The sequence below is a fragment of the Lycorma delicatula genome, chromosome 5 (genome assembly GCF_047948215.1).
Source record: "Lycorma delicatula isolate Av1 chromosome 5, ASM4794821v1, whole genome shotgun sequence".
Lineage (NCBI taxonomy): Eukaryota > Metazoa > Arthropoda > Insecta > Hemiptera > Fulgoridae > Lycorma > Lycorma delicatula.
Window position 1 is genome coordinate 148,336,890 of NC_134459.1, and position 21,718 is coordinate 148,358,607.

Below are 21,718 nucleotides of genomic sequence, written 5' to 3' on the forward strand. Positions count from 1 at the left end.
TTGTGGTAAAATAAATTCTGATGAATTAAATTCAACAGAATTCTCTAGGTTGAATGATGAAACAAATTGAGGTTTACAGCCTATTATGGGGTCATTATATTATATGTTACATAAGTCAGAGTTATTAGGAAGGGGGTATTGTATTCCTCATTATATTCGTTCCTTCTTTCACATTTTATTACTTCTGTTATCATTTTATTTATTTTAAAAATGAATTTCTTTCTTGGCAATAAAACCATGTTAACAATGAATTTCTTTCTTAGCAATGAAACGTGATTTCATTTACAAATCACGTTTTTTGTGTTTACCGAAGGATAATGTCATCAGCGAATATTAACGTTTTTGTATGATACGGCTATTTCTATTAAAAAATTTTCTTTCATATCAATTACAAAATTAAAATTAAGTAGTAGGAATAAATTCTGATATTAACTTTTTATAGTCGTTTAAGATATTAATCTTATATTAAATATATTTTAAAATACAAGTGTAATCTGATGATCTCTGTAGCGGAATGTTAAATAAAAAACATGAGGAAAATATATAAGAGAAAAAAGATTATATTAAAAGGAATGCGTAATTGAATAGAACGTAATTATACTGACAATAAAAGAGCAGACGTTAAAGAAATTATTATACGACTAGCTAAGGGAAATAAGGTATTATATTTAGAAAAGAGTGTTTCTTAATTTATAGTAGTAAATTGTTTCTTTCTTCTACAAAGATAATTCAATTTTATGATGTAAAATTTGTCTTTATTTCTTTACTATCTAAATGAAAAATATAATTATTCAACAACATTGACAAAAAAAAAAAAAAAAATGTGATGAAAAGACCATCATAAGAATCACCATTCTAAGAATTGCATCAGTTTTCAAGAGTATTAAAAAAAAGAAATTCAAAAGAGACATCAGAGCCAAAATATAACCAAGTTTTTTCTTAATTTATAATATAGATTTTCGCTTTATAAAGGTGTATTAATGAGACATAAAATATATTTTCTACGGCAGTGTTATAACGTTTGAATTACGCGGCAGGAACATACATTATAAGTGTCATCATTATGATACAGATAAATATTCATTGTGATACAGAGGTTCAACCAGTCAAAAGTTCTTTTCAAACACTGACCAATCAAAAGTGGGGTACTGTTTAATGTATCAGCTGTTTTTATACGACTACCCAAAAAGGAGTGTAATGTATTTAGAGTGTATGTATGTATGTTTCACCGTAGCAGCTCGATAGTTGAACTGATTTAGATGTATGATCCCGCGTTTGAATTCTTACGTTACCGGGATTGTCATAAGCTATATATATATGCTAGCATAGCCAAATATTAGCACAGGCTAAATAAATATGAATATATACATATTCGTATACGAGTATATATAAATTTCAAAAAATCATATGATATTTTGACGATCAGTATGTTGAATCATGTAACCATGTTCTTTCTTCTTGCTTTTATTTGTTGGTATTGCTTCCTCTTACTTTATATATGTATATATATATATATAAATAAATATATTTAATAATAATTATAATATATTTAATAAATAAATATAAATAAATCTACGTAAATAAAAATTCAAATGTTCGTTTGTTCAAAATCGTAAACCTCCGAAAGTTCTTCTCCGATTGTTTTGAAATTTTTATAAAACGTTGCATTCGAATACGCGCGTGTTTTTATATACCTGCTATTTATATAAGTAAGATGTCACACCAATGACAGGTAAAATCATGCTTTTTTTTAAAAACAGCGGTATCTGTTGGACGTTAAAGCAACACACGCTATTCTAAAAATTTTACGATTCCATTTTAATGTTTCCGATATGTGTGTCTGCTATAGACTAAAAAATTACTAAACCGATTTACGCGCGGGGAAAAAAGGAGAAAGGGAAAAATCGGAAAAGGGAAAAATCGAAATAGGTATTAGGGAAGAAGGTAAAAAGGAAAGAAGAGGAAAAAAAACTGGAAAAAGGAAAAACGGGAAAAGGAAATTGAAAGGGGAAAGGAAAAAAATAAAAGGGAAATATAGGCAAGAGGTATGGAGATGGACAGGGAAAGGGGGAGGAACGAGGGAATTGGGTAAATGGAAAGGTAATATGGTAAAAATGAAAATGGGAAAAGGGGGAAATGGTAAAGGGAATAATTAACGCGGGGAAGGGGAAAAGAGAGAAATTAAAGGTGATAATGGAGGAAGGGTAAAAGGGAAAGGTTAATTTTGTGAAGTTCCGTAATGTTCATTTTGTTAATGTTTTATTAAAATTTCAATTGTTTTCATGTAATCTATACATATATACACTTAAATATAGCAAGCATTGCCCGTTCTGTTAGTTTTAAATAAATAGAGAAAAGTTATACTGTATATAAAATTGTCACCCGCACGCTCTTTAATTATCCTTTACTAAAGAGCAGTGTTTTTCTTTGGCAGTCGTGATCCTTAATTTTTACTATTTATTTCTTGTTTTACTTTGATTTTAATCCGATCTAGTAGTTAGCAGAATAGGTTACTTTGAAAGTACATCAGTAGGTAATAAGTTTCTATACTATGGCGTTTTTTTCACGCGCTACAAAAATTGTCATTCATCTCATCCTCTGAAGCATTACCTAACACCTACGGTCCTAGAGGTTAAAACAAAAGTTTCTGTATCACACTGTTTATCCATTTGTTAATTATGTCGGATTCTGAGGAAGAAACGTCTTTAAAACCGATAGATACTAAAGAAAAGGCACAACTTATGACTAATAACCTATTGTCACAGAAATTTATTTTTTGAAACATTAAAAAAAATTTCCGTAAATAATGTATTCTACCACTGATTTAAAACAATAACCCATATATTTTTTCACACGTAGAAAAAATACGTAGAATTAATGGCAATTAACGCACTCTTGCGAAGTTTACAACATTTTCCAAGGCTAGTGTCGTAACTTAACTTCGCAATTGTGCAAATCCCTACAGATTCTGTGAAAATCTCAAAGCACTACATGAATAGAATTACAAAATGTCTGACTGCGTACGTTGTGTTAATATTCACATAAATACCGTAGTAATGATTTAGGTTAGCCGAGGAATGACGTAACAAAATGAAAACTAAAAAACTCCATTGTCTTTGGATGATATTGAGATTAGTACATACAAAATATAATCCATACTAAAAGAACTGATTAACAGACTGATATAGGTAACTAGAAATGCATTTATTATTCTGATTTATATTATGTATATTTCAGTGTTGTAGTGGCAGTTCGTTACAATTACGTTCCGTCAGCCTATGTAAAGATATCATTAAAACTATTTTTGCAATTAGTTTACCGATGAATAATAAAGACAAATAAAATTATAATATAATAAATAAAAGATTGCTAATAAAAAACAAGAAAAAATCCTGCAAAGCCATTAATGAATTTATTTGAATAGGAAAATGTTGTAATGAAAATCGATAAAGAATAATGATAAAATAGTTATCTACGTACAGTGATATACTGATATTCAATCTACTTTGTTACTCTTTTGGTCTAAATTTACTTCTTCTCAATAGAAAGTTTCTTAAAGAAGTTAGAAGAAGATAAAATAACTCAACGTTTGCACGCTACGTTAAGAACTTTTATACAGTTGGTTATTTTTTTATAACTTTCAAAGTTTAGGATCTGCGGTTAAACAAAAACGTAAATACAGATTAAAATTTCATGTAGATTTATTCTGATGGAAAACTATTAATCTCCATATAAGCAACAGGTGATATTATAATTTTTTAATTTAAACTTTTTTTTTTATTCTACGTACAACTTTAACTCAAATTTAATATCGTGAAATACATTAAAACTTATTACTACGTAAGTGCATTCTTTTTCCTTTCTATTTTTAATACAATCAATTCCAGATAATTAAGAATTAAATTTACTAAATAAAACTCTTATAAATTTTATTAATTCTTTTATTCAAATGATTTTCTTTGTATAATTAACCTTTTGGATAAAACAATGCAATTATCCTTTTATTATTTACTTTTTATTTATTTATTTATTATATTTCTTTTGTATTAAATTCTTTGTATTGGGTCAATCTTAGCAGACAACTGTAAGAGTGCCATACCTTTGAATAGACAAAATTGTTTATAGTTTAATTTTAATTATTATATTTTTATGTAAAAAAAAAAAACATTATATTAAATAAATTTTACATTTTTTATTAATAAGGTCCTAAAACTATTTTAAAAGTAATTTGAGCGTTGTTTTCATTTTTTACGATTCGTTACTTTTAAATTAAAATTCAATTTAATTTTTTTATCGCAGTTTGTTTTTTTGTCTTCAGTCATTTGACTGGTTTGATGCAGCTCTCCAAGATTCCCTATCTAGTGCTAGTCGTTTCATTTCAGTATACCCTCTACATCCTACATCCCTAACAATTTGTTTTACATATTCTAAACGTGGCCTGCCTACACAATTTTTTCCTTCTACCTGTCCTTCCAATATTAAAGCGACTATTCCAGGATGCTTTAGTATGTGGCCTTTAAGTCTGTCTCTTCTTTTAACTATATTTTCCCAAATTCTTCTTTCTTCATCAATTTGCCGCAACACCTCTTCATTTGTCACTTTATCCACCCATTTGATTTTTAACATTCTTCTGTAGCACCACATTTCAAAAGCTTCTAATTTTTTTTTTCTCAGGTACTCCGATCGTCCAAGTTTCACTTCCATATAAAGCGACGGTCCAAACATATACTTTCAAAAATCTTTTCCTGACGTTTAAATTAATTTTTGATGTAAACAAATTATATTTCTGACTGAAGGCTCGTTTTGCCTGTGCTATTCGGCACTTTATATCGATCCTGCTTCGTCCATCTTTAGTAATTTTACTTCCCAAATAACAAAATTCTCGGTAATCTTTTCACTTCCTATTTTTATATTCAGTGGTCCATCTTCGTTATTTCTACTACATCCGCAGTATATAATTTACAATCAGTTCCAATTTGTTAAAATCAAAGTAAATTTGAATTCCTGAAAAAAAATAAGACGTGCAGAGAGGGGTTCCATTGAAATCCTTTAAGTAATGTGCATGTATAGATATGTGTGCATACCTAGTCGTACATATCTTATTCAGTATACGTATACACGTACTCTCTCTTTTTCTGTTTAGCCTCCGGAAACACCGTAATGTATCACTTAAGAGGATAATATTATGAATGTAAATGAAGTATAGTCTTATACAGTCTCAGGTCGACCGTTTGTAAGATGTGTGGTTAATTGAAAACCAACCACCAAAGAACACCAGTATCCATGATCTAGTATTCAAATCCATATAAAAGTAACTGCCTTTACTAGGATTTGAATCTTAGACCTTTTGACTTCGAAATAAGTTAATTTGCGCTGACAAGTAAACCTCTAGAGGTGGGCTACATAAACATGTACTAAACATAAATAAGTACACATAGAGCCCAAAGAACATTAATCATAGTCCAAATTTCAGAACATAAGAAGAAAAGAAAACACAAAAAACTATTCTCATCAATCATATAAAGAATAATTAATTAAACAAAGTAATTGTGAGACAAATCAATGAACCAACAAAAGTAAGTGGCGAAACGAAATTAAGAATTTTAACGACACACAACACCCTAGGGTAGCTGATTCGCCTAAAATCTCGAATTTTACAGATCTAATATATGTAGTCGTTTTAAGACTTCTACCGTCCTCGCTGTTATCCAGGAGTACTCATTTTGTACGTACCTTATACCGAATCGCTGTATCTCCTCTCAAACGGTTGACAATGTCAAATTATCGTGTATGTCAGTATTTTTCGCAAATCATGGGGCTTCTGTTATATTTCTCAATAGTTTTTTTTGGAATCACTGTACGACTTCGATGTTACTCTTGCTTGTCGACTCCATAATTAGATTCCATAGGTCCAAATTTGTTCCGGGACTGCTGAGTTACAGCAACTGCTTGTTAAATAATGATAGTTGTGACCCCTTGCATAGCAATCTGTTCTCTCTGACTTAATGTTAAGCTGCATGCTTTACTTCCTGACATGACTCCTCCACGTATCAAGGCAATTCAGATGCAGTCTTATATATCGCACGTTGTTAGCATGCGGGATGTAATCGCCATTACGTTGAACTTGCGGTCAGTTACCCTCTCCTCACCGCAAATGTAACAAACGTAGATGTAGCCGAATTAACCAGATCTTCCACCTTCCATCTAGCTACTCCATCTAGATCTTCCATTTATCTAGCCACTCGTTAATTAGATCCAATGCAATTTGCAGTTTACCAGAAGCTTCGATAGGGTCAGAATCTACAGCCAGGATTGCCATGTCTTCCGAAAACGATGCAACTGTGATATCCTCTGGAGTTGGGAGGTCCGCAGTGAAAACCGAATATAAAACCATTAAATATAATATAATCAATTTATTTATTTATACTAACGATCTTATTTGTAAAAGAAAAATTCAACAGTTATTTTTCTAATTTTTGTTACTGAATTGTAAACAGAAATAGGTGCATAATTAGAATTATTTTTTGGCAAATAGTAATCCGAATAAATTAAAGATCTTCTATCACTCTCTAATTAGTAGAGCATGATTTTGTTTTAAAAAGAAATAGGAATCGTCCGTAACGTACAGTACATATTCAAAACAAAATCAAAATATATAAAAAGTGCATTCAATACATTATAAATCAACACCCAAACTCTCTAATTATTTTTTGACTACGATTACCATTATTTCTTAAAACCTCTTTATACTTGTATTAGAATTCTTAATCAGTCATTCTATAATAATGAACTGTATATATATATATATATATATATATATATATATATATATATGAGGAATTGCCTCAACAGTCTGAGAACTGATGTTGACTGTTTGCCTATGAGGAGTTTTACAAGTATATTTGTAGTCTGATGAGCGGGTGTATTTTCATCTAAACAATTCAAGAGTAAAGGGGCCCATTCCCTGATCGATTGTGATTTAATGATGACTATATTTCTTAAAATAATTATTAATAATTAATAATAATAATAATTATTATTAAATCGCAGAAACGGGATGGATTGCTGGACCCAAGACTGGTTTCTTTTTACCTACGATGTTCTCTCATATTGCACTAACCTCTTCACTGTCCTAATAACAATGACAACCACTACTTAAAACGTTTTGAAGAAATACTACTCATCTATGTGTTTATTCTTCTTGTACTGTAATCAAACGAAGATTGGCGACCATTATGACTGTATCTTTATACACCTGCTCTAAATAATCGATTTTGTTGTACAGTTAAACCATTTTTTGAGGATGTATAGCCAGATATCCTTCACTCTATATACACCTCGTTTTCTGTCAATATTTCTTTGCATAATCATTTGTATAAGTCTACAACATTGTCTTCTCAACACATGACCAAAATATTCTATTTTGCATGCTTTTATGGTTGTTTTTAATTATCTTTTCCGTAAAGTTCTACGTAATTCCTCTTTATTCGTGTTTTTTCCCTTGTTTAACCTCCGGGACTACATTTAGGTATTGCTTCAGAGGATAAGATGAATAATTTGTAGCGTGTATGAAAAATACCGTGCCTGACCGGGATTCGAACCCAGGACCTCCGGATTATTCGTGTTTTAAACTTTCTAAACTTAACGGGAATTACTTACAGGAGTAAGCTTAGCGACATAGCATGGGTTCAGCTATATTTATGAAACAGCATGTTCTCCAGTGGTATGTTGTTATGATTTCAGTTTATATTTTTCTCCTGGGTTTAAGAGGATTGACTTTCCCACAACGACAAAAAGACGTCTTTATTTCTGAGACTATTTCTTTTGGATGTTATCTAAAACTTCTTATGAATTGGTGTCTTTGCTATATATGACACATAAAACATAAGACACATATCATATCTTACATTAAGAAACTAATTGTTCAAATTAAAAAGTTTTAAGGGAAGTAATAAAGAAATGTTGTTTTATTGTTCTAATATTAATTCTCAAACTACATCTATAAAGCTGATTTCCAGTAATCTTCTTAATACTGCTACATTTTATGCAATCAGTCAGCACATTAATACAAAAAAAATCCAGCACGTGCTGTTTCCATACGACATTCGTTACAAATGGGCTGACAGTTTTTAGTGATTTTTAATATTACTACTACTACTAATAATACAATTATTATTATTATTAATTATACAATTTATTACAACTTGTAGAAAATGGCATTTCAAATTAAATACAAAATTAATTTAATAACGATTAAATTATAAATTAATTTCTCAAATATGGGACCGCTGATGTGTTGAATAAATAAATTAACAATTAATATAATCCACCTTACCAGGACGTTGATACGTTCTCTAAATCTTTCAGCTTACTTGGAAGCCGTCATCACGAGGTAAAATTAATACATTAAGAGTCAAAATTTAAAAATCACAGTTAAAATTTAAAACATCCATGACTGTCCCGGTCCTACTAGTATACTCTAGTAATACTTGAGTGTACTAGTAGGACCGGGATAGTAATAACTGTTATTAAATTTTAACTACGTTTTTAAACTTTGACTTTAATGCATTAATTTTAATTCCTGATGATGGCTTCAAAGTACGCTGAAAGATCTTTTTCTTTCTATTTCCTGTTTAGCCTCCGGGAATTACCGTTCAGGTATTACTTCAGAGGATGAACGAGGATCATATGTTTGGGTGTAAATGAAGTGTAGTTTTGTACAGTCTCAGTTCGACCATTCTTGAGATGTGTGATTAATTGAAACCCAACCATCAAAGAACACCGGTATCCACGATCTAGTATTCAAATCGGAATAAAAGTAACTGCCTTTACTAGGACTTGAACGCTGGAACTCTTGACTTGAAATCAGCTGATTTGGGAAGACGAATTCACCACTAGACCAACCCAGTGGGTTAAATAGAGGGATCTAGAGAACGTATCAACGTGCTGATAAGTTGGATTACATTAATCGTTCATTTATTTAAATTATTAATAATAATAAACAGATAATGATAACAGATTTATTATGCTTTACTATTCACTTTATACTCGTAAAAAAACAGTAGAAAATAATATTGAGTTACAAGATAACAATCGAAAAATGTATAATTCCTACAATTCACTTTATGCATGTATATTCACTTTTGCTGTTTACAGAAGTACCCCTACACTTTACAAATGAATAGAATAATGTTACTTTCACTCTTGTTCACAAATAAATCATCGAACAGCTTCTTATTTTTCAGGCACTGTCCAAAATGGAATGCCCGTGCACACTCTTCACTTGTTTGTTTCCAAACACTTACCTTAATGCCCCCGCACACTGTGATCGCTTTTATCGCACACTGAACTAAAAATATGAAAAAACTGTCATTCTGCTGGTCTACGGCAGTATTTACATTTCCTGATCTGTATCCTGACTAGTATCATTATCCGATCCGCTCTATTGATTGTTCAAGCATAATAGATTTTATTGTACACGCACCTTCTACGCTTTTATATAAGTACGTTTTTCTAGAAAGAATTGCTTGTCGTTTCTACTAGATTCTTCTTTCTTCATTTCCTCTCCCTTTCTTCTTTCTAGAAGTTTCTCTACCCGATTAAATTATATTTTAAGTCAACGGTGTTTTTGTGCCCTCATACTTCAATATATAAAGAAATTCACTCCCAATCTCACCGTGTGACCGAAATTAATACTGTACGTTTCTTGGAAAGTCGGTAAAAATGTATAAATAGCGTATAATCTTTTACTATTTGTATCGAAAAAAGTTCTATTAATTTAGAAACACTGTTTTAATATTTGTTAAAGAATGAAATGCAATTACTGAAAAAAAAATAAAGTGAGTAATGCAAATAACGTGGGATGGAAACCACTTAAGAAAGCAAATTCAGTTAACACTCGTATGCAGTAAATTCCTGAGCAATTAAGTAAAAAATGAATAACTCTATTTACAACGTTTAATTAAAATAATTTTATTCTTATTTTTAACGCTAATTGTTCCACTCTCATTTACCACTACATATTCAACAAATTACGTTTTATTAACGTACACAAATCTAGATCTAATATTATGAAAAAAATGGTGTACTTAATAATTAAATAAAAACACTGAAATACCATTTCCCAGAATTTTACTTTAATTAAAATCACAATCAATTATATTAACAGATTTTATTAAAACGTTGAAATAAGGATTTACTGAAACAATAATGTTGTGAATAAATTAATGCCTTTTTACACGAATTTAAAAAAATAATCAGTCTTGTTATCAGAGCGTTAATTTTCCTGTGAAACAATCAACAGATTAAACAATTTTAAAAATTAACCTAAAAAACTGACTAAAAACACAAAACATTACAATTACAATCAGTCGATCACCACTATATTTTATTAGTACATCTACAAAATTTGGTAATGAAATCTATGAACGGAAAGAAAGAAGAAAAAACTATAATTTTGGATGTCATCACGCTACTCCGGAAATGGATGTTGGGGCTGTAATAATAAAAAAAAAAATTAATAACATAACTAGTTATTATATTAAATGGTATGTTACAAATGTACTTCTATTAGTATTTCAAAATAGGCTATATGTTCCTTTCTTTTTTTATTTAAAGAATAATAATTTAGTTCAAAAATTGTGTTTTTTTTTTTTAAATTCTGTTTTAAATTAACTTGATGAAATTTTAAAACCGTAATATATATTTTTTATGATAACAACTTAATTACTAGTTATATTTTCTTCTAAATCATTAAATATAAAGTTGAGTAAAATAATTAAATTAAATCAGATAAAAGTATTCAATTTTAACCGTTAAGGTTATGAGAAGGATAATGCGATGAAAATTCCTGGTTCTTATAAAATATAGTAAACGGAAATTTTTATCAAAGATCATCCATGAAGACTGATATTTTCTCTCTCTAAGGCCACCATGAAACTGTTAAATCCGGCAGAAAACAATTTTCAAAAATATTCCAGATTATAATATATACCAGAAAAACCGAGCTTTTTAGTTTGCTACAATATGTCTTGGAATCGATGTAGATTGCTGATTTAAGACTAGAATCAAACAGCTAACAGGGTAGTTTTATTTGCGCTCATAAACAAAGATAGACTCCTGAACAAAAAGCCTTGTATTTTGCAGTTTTCTAAATATGAATCTTTATTTATAATTCGACAAGCAATCCGTAGAAATTTTTAATCTGTTCCCCAAGGAAAAGTAATATTTTTCGATGACATAATGAGTTTGAAACGACCGAATGTCTCTCTAAGGGAAGAAAACATGACAAGAAGAATGCGGGAGAGTTTCTGAAAAAAAAGTTGAACGTGTTAAGGAGTCATTCCTGCTAAGTGCTAAAATATCAGTTAGGAAGGCGAGCCGCGAACTAGTTTATATTTTAGGAGAGGTATTGGTGTAAAAACTTAAAATTTGACCGGATGATTTATACGTTGGGGTACTTAACAAAATTTATTTTAAAAAAACGTATAAGGGTAAGTTAAAAAGATAAGGGAATTGTCATCTCTTGATAAAATTGTCTGAAGGGTAAATTATTTTTCCTAGCTTTTTGATGCCTTTTAAAATAATTATTATACATGTAAAATAACTTTTTTAAAAGACCACCACCCCAAACTTTATTTATACAAAAATTTAAATGAGAACCGGCTTCTAAAAATTATATTACCTTATTTATTAGTGTAAAATATATTTTTTAAGGATTCTTAAGTTTTATTTTGATAAATATTATATAAGAAATGGGCAAAATGCCATCATTATATTTTTTCACCTTCATCGGGAAAGTTATAGACTGTCGCTTTTTATTTATAGCCGGAGTATGAAAAAAAATACTTCAGTATTTAATTACTAATTGTTTGGATTTTTACAAAATTTTTATATTGAATTGGTGATTTAAATTCTCAAATTTTTTAGGTACCTTAATATTTTTTTATTACCTCTAATTCATATCTTGATTTTGGATAGTAAGGAATATATTCACAATCACAATTTGTTAGCGTAAAAAATCAATAAACAATAAAATTAGAATTCAATTGTTTATCCTATTGAAAAATATCTGGATGATTTTCATTGATTAGCTTAGACAAGGCCAATTAATCTATAAAATTTTAATTAATTTTTTTTTTTTTTTGTAATGTGAATTGTTTAATTTTTACTGTCAAGAAAATAATACTACACATAAATAAATACATAAAAGATTTTGAATTTATAAATACGCCGCACAATATTCTCGTTCAGCAGTAACAAATACGTGTACCACATTCTTTTCAAAATTAGCTGTCTGCAAATTTCAATTTTTGTATTACTCCATTATATTTTCTAACAAAGATCTCAAAAACGTTAACGTCCAAATAATAAAAAGTAATCTAATCAAAGAAATCGATATGGGTGAAACACAATATATATTTTTAATTATCAAATTTAAATAAAAAAATAATCCATAGTAACAAAATAAATTTAATATATGATTATAATGAATAGCATACAACAAAATAAATTAATAAATTTATTTTGATGTACTACTTACCATTAAAATTTGCATATATAAAACTGTGAATGTTTATGTGAATGCTAAGGATGAATAAATTCATAATAATATTCAATTGTCTTATATTGCAAATATTTCTTGTCTTATCATGTTAACGTATTAGTTTTTATTTCTCCCCACTGGGCTGGTCTAGTGGTTAACTCGTCATCGCAAATCAGCTGATTTCGAAGTCAAGAGTTTTAAGGTTCAAATCCTCGTAAAGCTTATTTTTATGCGGATTTGAATACTAGATCGTGGATACCGGTGTTCTTTGGTTGTTTTATTTTTTTTTTTATTTTTTTAACCACACAAGGCCTACCAATAACCGCCTAGAATACGTTTCCTCGGTTGACCTTACGTGACGCGGCGATGTCTAGTCACCACTCTTCAGCGTTGACTACCCATTGGACCTTCCCAACGGAGTCCCTCCTGGTTCATTGAAGCAACACGACCATCAGGGCGACCTCAGGTCACCCTGATGCCTCTCCCCAGGAGGGCTGCCCTCCAAGTCGCTACTCCTAGACGGGGTCCGAGTATGCCCCCATATATACAACCCCCGACCCACGCGTGTTCGGTTATTTGGTTGTTGGTTGACCAACAACCAATTATACAGTCTCAAGTCGACCTGAGACTGTATAAGACTACATTTCATTTACATTCATACATATTCATACATATTATCCTCATTCATCCTCTGAATACCTTACGGTGGTTCCGGAGGTTAAACAGAAAGAGAGTTTTTATTTCTCCATTATGAAATTATTATTTTCTCTCATTCTTTAGGTAATGAATTTATTGTATTTTATTTTATTGATTTCAATGCCAATTTATAAATTTTACATTGTGGTTCTATGTATTTTTTCTTTTAAGTCTATTTTATTTAAGTTAATTTTTCAGTTTTTTTTTATGTATCATGTTATAAAAATCATATATCTTCATTTAGTTAAATTTTGTACTTTTAATTAGTTGTTTTTAATAATCATTCTATTATTATGACATGAACTCGCGGCTAGCGCTTAAGGCTTCTTTTTGTAGCTGCGTCATGGATAAATACGTTCAATAAAATTGTGAATATAATTTTCTATTGACAATAAATAAATAAAACAAAATTAAAAATTATATAGATAAAGGAGATAAGTTTAAGGAAATTTTAATTTATCTATAAAGACATATTCTTAACTAATAAAAAAAAGTTGACGGCTTTTAAAATTTAAAAAGTTGTTTTTTGTTTGGCGAAAAGTTGTTTTTTTTGTTTTGTTGCTTACGAGGCTAGCCATTATAAAATCTGTGAATGCTGCTAAATTCCTATCCGGTTTTCACAAAAGGGAATTTATAAGAATCATTGCGAAAGGATATTTAATTATGTATAATTATAGTCAACTATATTTCCAAATATTAGTCATTTTGATAATCGAATATTATTTATTATATTAATAAATTTACAAAGGCCATAATATATTAACCAACCAGTTGGTTTAGGGATCAGCATGGTGGTTTTTCATTCAACTAGACCTAGATTCGATTATTCGTCATGTAATCGGCAGGTTTAAAAATATCTTTTTTTAATTTTTTCATTCTTAATATTAAATAAATCCAAAACGCAAGCGTGTGTGTGTGTGTGTGTGTGTGTGTGTGTGTGTGTGTGTGTGTGTGTGTGTGTGTGTGTGTGTGTGTGTGCAGAGTGTTTCTACGAGTAAAATGGTGGGCTGGCTGTACTTTTTCTGATTCTACTTGTAAACTTAACAAAAAATATCCTTAGGAAAAATGGCAATTTCGCCTTCGTTCTTCCACTGTTCGCCATTTGTTTTTTAATTTATATCTCAAGTTCGGATAAACGAATCACATTAATACTTGGTAAGGGGTTTGGTAATAAAGTTTTAAAATTATCAAAAATCAGGACTTAAATACCTTTGCAAATTACAAAATAGCGACCATGTTTATTTTTCAGTCTGTTATACCACCATAAATATTAGTTTTTATTAAAATATATGTTTTGCTAAAATATTAAGCCTTTTATTTTGAACAGTGACATTTTATTTTTTTAAATCGGTTAAAAAATAGTCAAGTTACGGAAGAAAATTGATGTTGTAATGTCCACTTTACGTTCATTTCGATTAAATATTAATTATTTTTATTTATTGTTAATTCTAGTATTCTAAATTAGTATCGAAGTAAATAATAATTTTTTCACAATAGATTAAATAATTATGACACAAAATTACAAAATTAATTTTCTGTCATAACTCGATTATTTGTTAACCGTTTTTAAACAATAAAATGTCTTTTTTTTCAAAATAAAAGACTTAATATTTTAGCAAATAGCACAAATTTTGTTAAAAATAATATTTATAGAGATATAACAGATTGAAAAATAAATTCCTGATTTTTCCCTAATTTCAAAATTTATTACCAAGACGCTTACCAAATAATGTTAATGTGATTCGTGTACCTGAACTTGAGATATAAATTTTTAAATAAAAATAACAAAATGATGGACAGTGGGAGAACGAAGGAGAAATTGCTATTTTTCCTAAGGATATTTTTTGTTTAGTTTTACAAGTATAATTCGAAGATATAGCCAGCCTACCATTTTAAAAACACGTGCATATATTTCTTAATGGTTGAACATCTTTCGAGCAGGAAAATAATTTATTTTCATATTTAATAATGTAAAGTTGAGTAATTTTCTCTGTCAGTCGACTCACTTGTACAGTCTTTACTGTAACAAGCACAAATTACGTTTAAAATTTGAATAAGTTAGAAATAAATTAGTAAATCTTACTTGATATTCTCCTTAAACTCATAAAAGTAGTATTATATAGGCCTAATTTCCCTCCAAGTTATTTTATCAACTGGCTGTATTTTAAGATTGTAATTTCAATAATGCATAGAATTTCAAATAAAAATTGAATTTTTGATGAAAATAAATGATTTGAATATTAATAAAAAATAAACTGAATATAACTATATTAAATTCATTGCCTGACAATTCAGTTTTCAAATTAAGTTATATTTTGAAAAATTTTTGAATCTCCAATGAACTAAAAATCTTCTGTTGAAACCACTTTTTTTATTAATTTACGTACATCATTTAGTTAACCCTAGACCTATTTAACCTGAAGAAAAAAAATTAGCAATTTTATTTCATATTTGGGAATTTTGAAGAATGTTCTGTCCATTGCCCAAAATATGCTTTTTATTATATGATAACAGTAAAAATGTATTCGTTATTATTAGTTTATGTCGAATTCTATCAGATTTTTTTCCATAAATCGCGCAAAAACGATCACATCATTTCTTAATTATACTTTGGAACAATCTATTTTTAAAACCAAGTGGTAATCAAGATTGTTTTAATTTAAATATTTATAGAAAAATCTACCAACTTAAATAAATCATCTTTTTAATATTTTCCTTTAAAAAAAAAATATATATATATATATACACATATATATTTTTTTTGTGGTTTATAATGTCCGTGTCCACCGTTGGCATGCTTCAGTGGGTGAGATGCATGATTTGTAGCGTATGTGAAAATGCCATGCCTGACCGGGACTCGAACCCGGGACCTCGGGATGAAAGGCCGAGACGCTACCACTCGCGCCATGGAGGCCGGCTTTAAAAAATATATTTAAGAAAATAACTTATCATGTTTGTTTATTAGAGCCATTATCAATAGAACGTTATTATATTATAATTTGATCTTTAAATAACTTTACGTTATTAAACTTTTTGGGGAATTTCAACAGCTGTTTTAATGCGATTATAATTCCCTCCAGCTCTCTATCGAAATGAATTTTGATGTCTTCTGTAGATAAGATCATGAAAAACATCTTCATTTAAATAAAAATTTTTTTCTACAAAATAATTATTTTATAGGATAATGTTAAAATAAAAATTACCTTGTGCTTAACTTGTAATTTTTTTATGAAAATGCATGAACGTATAGAAAAACATATAGAAATGTATTTTTAGTTATTGCAATAAATAAAATATAAATTACAATTTTATCTCAGAACAAAGCAAGGTAACTGAATTGAAAAAATAAAAAGTTAAATAAAAACGTTTTAAAACTACAAAGCTATAAACGTATATATATATATAATACGCACACACACAAGTTATATATACGTTAATTAAAATAAATGAATTTTGAGTTACTTGAGAACAGATTTTTTCATATGAACAGCGATTTTTTGTGAGCTTTCTGAAATAAAACTTTATTTTTTACACTTTAAGACGGTTTTTTAAAAGTTGATTTGTTTTTAAGTTAATTTTATTTGTAGTTGAAATTTGTATATTTTTTTTTTATTTCAAACATTTATTAAGTCCCACATTGTTTTTTAAATACTGATTGCATATAATGGTTTTAGGGATATGTTGGACAGATATGTTAACAATTATAAAACTGGTATAAAATAGTTTAAAAATTTATAAAACAAAGTTTTATAACATTTAGAAAATGTTTCGAATATTTAAACGAAATTATATATAATAAAAAATTAATATATAAAGCATTTATTCATAATAAAATAATATATTTAACAATAACCAATCTATTGTTTTGTGATTCTAAATTTACTTTTCAAGAGACCTCGTCGTTTTTTCTCCCAGTAATGTCAAGAATAAATGAAATTTGGCAGTCTGTTGGTAGATTACTTGAAGTTAACATTTCAATTATCATTCAGTGGATACCATCTAACATTGTAATTAAAGGAAATTGGAAGACTGGCTCGTTGGCGAAGCGAGGAACCCGAATAATGATTGCTAAAGCATGTAACTTAACTTACCACTTCATTAAAAAATTTTATAAACTAAAGGTTTTAATATATTAAATAATATTAAACCATAATATATTTTTCATTATTTTACACAGACACAAACACACGCGCGCGCGCGCGCGCGCGCACCAATAAATTACACTTACATGTAAAATTCAATACCAAGCAATAATTAAAAGAAAAAAAATATTTTATTTAATTTACCCAAAAAATTCACATCTCGATTACCGCAAGAAATTACTCCACACATTAAAAAAAAAAAGAATTGTCGAAATCGTTCCATTTGATACTAGGTTATTTATTTTAATTTATCAAAGAAAATACATTTTTGTTGTAACATTTATTTAAGCTTGTCAATGAAAAGTCACTGATCAATAATGAGCAGCTTCCATCTACATAAATATTTCCTGATATCCAAAGAAATATTGCGGGTAAGGTAGACGATTTTTATACGAAGGATCTTAACTTGCTCGTATTAGGGTATTATTTTCTCATAATACAATCTTCCCGTGAGTAAATGGTCCTTTCCTACCATCTATCCTCTCCATGATCTTTCAATCTTCTGATTAGGTTCTGTGGATATTGGTCGGACCAGCTAGTGAAATCCCGAGAATTTCGGGAGCATGTGCTAGGTTGATATGATTTGTTGAAAAACTGTCTCCGGACATAATAGATCTTTGCGCGAACTCTTTTTTTTATCTCATAGGTACAAAATAAATTTATAATCTGAGTAACTCGGAAGGCAGCTGGGCCTTCTAATTTCTCTAAAGAATAAATACCAATACGCCGCCCCCTGGATGACATTTGTTATTTTCGATTAGTTATAATTCCTACAGGGTATGATTTCTTTTTGGGCTTTGAGTTTCTTTTTGAGTTTTTTTGGGGAAATTAAATAAAATTATTCAAACATGCTTGGGCCCTTAAATCATAAAAACATTTAATTCCTCGAATATCGTTATAGATACTTTATTTTTGCAGACTGTTAAATCTCAAACACCAAGGAGAAAAAAAAATACTACAGCTATATCAATCCGTGTTTACGAAATAATTACTAATTTATAATTTAAAATTTTATGACTGGTAAATTTTCTTTATAATTTTTTTAAAGAAATAAATTTTAAAATGATCACGTCACGTACAAATTAAGTTGAAAAGAGACGATATAAATTGACGACCTAAACCGCCATTAATTTTAAAGTATGGTATGTTAAATTAACACGTTTGTATAAAATTGTACAATTAGGTAAAAACCGATTAGCAAACATTTCCAACGATAAAAACGTAAGTTTTACACATATCTATCATGGATTCTAATGACAATTTTTCCATAATGAAATGAAATCCTTTTTGGAAAAATAGAATCTAATAAAGTGATTTATTTAAAAATTATTATTTCATTTTAACTACAAAAATATCTCAAGGTTTGTCATTTACGAAATCTTTTCATTTAAAATTTTAAACTATTCATACAGTTTATTTCATCTTCAACGAGTAATTAAAAAAAAAATCATTTAAAATTATAACTAAATGATTGCTTATTTATTTATTTTTTCCTAATATGTACATTCCAATCTCTTTAACCAGTAAACAACAAGAAATCGCCCCTTCCAAGCTCAATGAGATGATGAATGTATGACACGTAAATTAGATGTAGTCCTGAACTCAGGCCGACCATTTCTGAGACACGTGTTAATTGAACCCCAACCACCAACCTAGATCGGTATTTACTGTCTAGTATTCAAATTCAAATCCGTATAAAAGTAACTAACTTTTACTAGAATTTGAACATCACCTAAGAACCTTCGAATTCGAAAATCAGCTGTTAACCGATTTGCGACGATGAGTGAACCAAGCCGGGGGACCTAAAATGCTATCAAAAACAATTATATTTAAGCTATTATTCAGACATTGAGAAACTGAAAAGAATACGTAAATTGATTTTTTTTTAATATTAAGTACTAAATGAATTCATTAAATATTATTTTTATTTTAAACATAAATTTAGCTAAATAAGGATTACCATGTCGTAAAAATGTTTAGGCAGTCTTTAAAAAACGTATATTTAACTGGTATTACACGTCAGTATCTACGAGTTAAAAGGTGTTTCCATAAAGGATTTAATAAAACGGTTGAAGAAATGTATAGTGAAATGGTGTTCATTTCTTAGAAAAAAATAATCCAACCTCAGTTTTCGTACTCACCTTTATCCATCTTCAACAAAAAATCTGGCTTTATGTATAAGACATCTAGATTTTCTCTATTTATTTTTATAAAAGAAAAGTAACTAACTCACAATTTTATTTACGTTGAAGATAACAAAAATAACTCAAGTTATATATAATGCACAGCATTATATGTTTTTGCCATAAAAGTATGTAATTTTTACAATATTTATTAAAAAAAACTTCATTATTGGTTTATCGAGTTAAAATAATTTTTTTTTTTTTGACTGCTCCCGTCTACTAGATATTTTTTGATACAAGATCAGATTAAATCTTTACATACTGTATTCTCATCATATTAATGTATTTCATGAAATGTAGTATATTATAATTAAGTATGAAATAAAACGAATCATATGAAAAGGGAAAAGTTCAGATTACTACCGAATGACGTTTATTAAACAAAAAATTTAAGTTTTTAAATGTATTAATCTTTTTACTCCCAGCTACAGCTCTATAACTATGTAACTTTCTCTCTTTTTCTCTCTCTTTTTCTGTTTAGCCTCTGGATATACCGTAAGGTATTAATCCTCTTATTATTCTCTTTAAAGAATGAATGAGGATGATATGCATGAATTAAATTAAGTGTAGTCTTGTACAGTTTCAGGTCGACTATGCCTGAGATGTGTAGTTAATTTAAACCCAATAACCAAAGATGATCGGTATTCACGATCTAGTAAATCTAAAAACTGCTAAAATGTTTTTTTTTTGTTTTAATTATACAGATGTTTAAAAACTTTTGGTGTCGGATTTTTTCTGAATGTTTCATAACCATGACGTTTCATAACTACTTGAGCCTAAAAAAAAACATAAAATACTCAAAAAATTTCTGGAAGATGTACTTAACATAAATTCTTTGAAAACGGCTTAAAAATATCTTTATATAGGGAATTTCTGGCATTATATTTTGGGAAAGTTTAAAAAAGGGAGAAGGGTAGTTTTTTTTTAAATTGACTATTTGTATTGTGATGGTAGAAAATTAAGCTTTAGTAAGATGTAAGTACTTAAGTTATTTAAAACTCCAAAGTTTTAAGTCGACCAGATTTAGGGGTGAGGAAATAGTCAACATAATTTCTATACAGTTTTTTCCCCATATCTCGATAATAATTTTCACCAAAAATTAAATTTGGCATAAATACTTGGCAAAAATTCCTTATTTTAAATATATCTCAGATTTCATTTGATTTTATTCTCATTACTAATATTTTTGTTATTTTTTTACCCCTGTAATAGTTATACAAAATATTCCGGGAGGTGTAGACCAAACTTAGGGAACTGATTCAGTACATCAAAATATAAAAATCTGATGTGGACACCACATGACTTCCTTGTACGCCTACTAAATTACCCATACACATTTTTTTTACAGTCATAGTAATAATTATTAATAAATCAATACATTTAAACAAAAAAAAAGAAAAAAATTAAAAGAAAAACGGAACTGAAGTCGCATTCTAATCGATGTGCCTTCCCTTTGTATGATCCAAATATTTCATTGATTAAAATTTTATTTGGCTATAACACTGGAACCAATGAAAATAACCAACACTTACGATATACTGCTGAAAAGCTCTCAATGAGGGTTTATTATTGCAGTTAAGAAAAAGTCCAAAATCCAATCTTTTTTGGATTTTGGGCTCTTTTGGACATTCTTAGGTAAGTTGATTCCAATCAAAACGAGATGTGCACAACTAGATGTTACAAAAGTCTTAAGTCCAAAATTTCAGCATCCTACGGCTAATCCTTTATGAGTTACGTCGAGATACATACGAACGTACAGACGTCACGCCTAAACTAGTCAAAATGGATTCAGGGATGGTCAAAATGGATATTTCCGTTGAAATATGAAAACCGAAATGTTTCACGATCACAATACTTTCTTTACTTCGTACAAGCAAGTAAAAAAGGGTTATATTCACAAATGCAAACCTTGCTTTTTTTGTTCTATCTGTGGTTTTGTTTTCAATAAAAATGTATATGTTAAGAACGTATTGATGTATATTAATTTAAATTTATTGTATATGTATCCAGTAACATTAAAAATAATAAGTTTAAAAATTTTATCTTTGAAAATTAAAATTGACGGTTATTGAAAAATTTTCACAATTGATTTTTTGATAAAAAATAGTTTTCTCGAATTATATTTTATTAGAAAAAAATTTAAGTCCTTTAAT

The 21,718-nt window shown here is 28.8% G+C and overlaps 1 protein-coding gene across 1 annotated transcript in view; it reads left to right on the top strand.

Annotated features, from left to right (window-relative positions):
• LOC142325477 (neuronal acetylcholine receptor subunit alpha-7-like) overlaps window positions 1-21,718 on the top strand; it is a 909,238-nt gene that overhangs the window by 370,015 nt on the left and 517,505 nt on the right. The window lies entirely within an intron of this gene.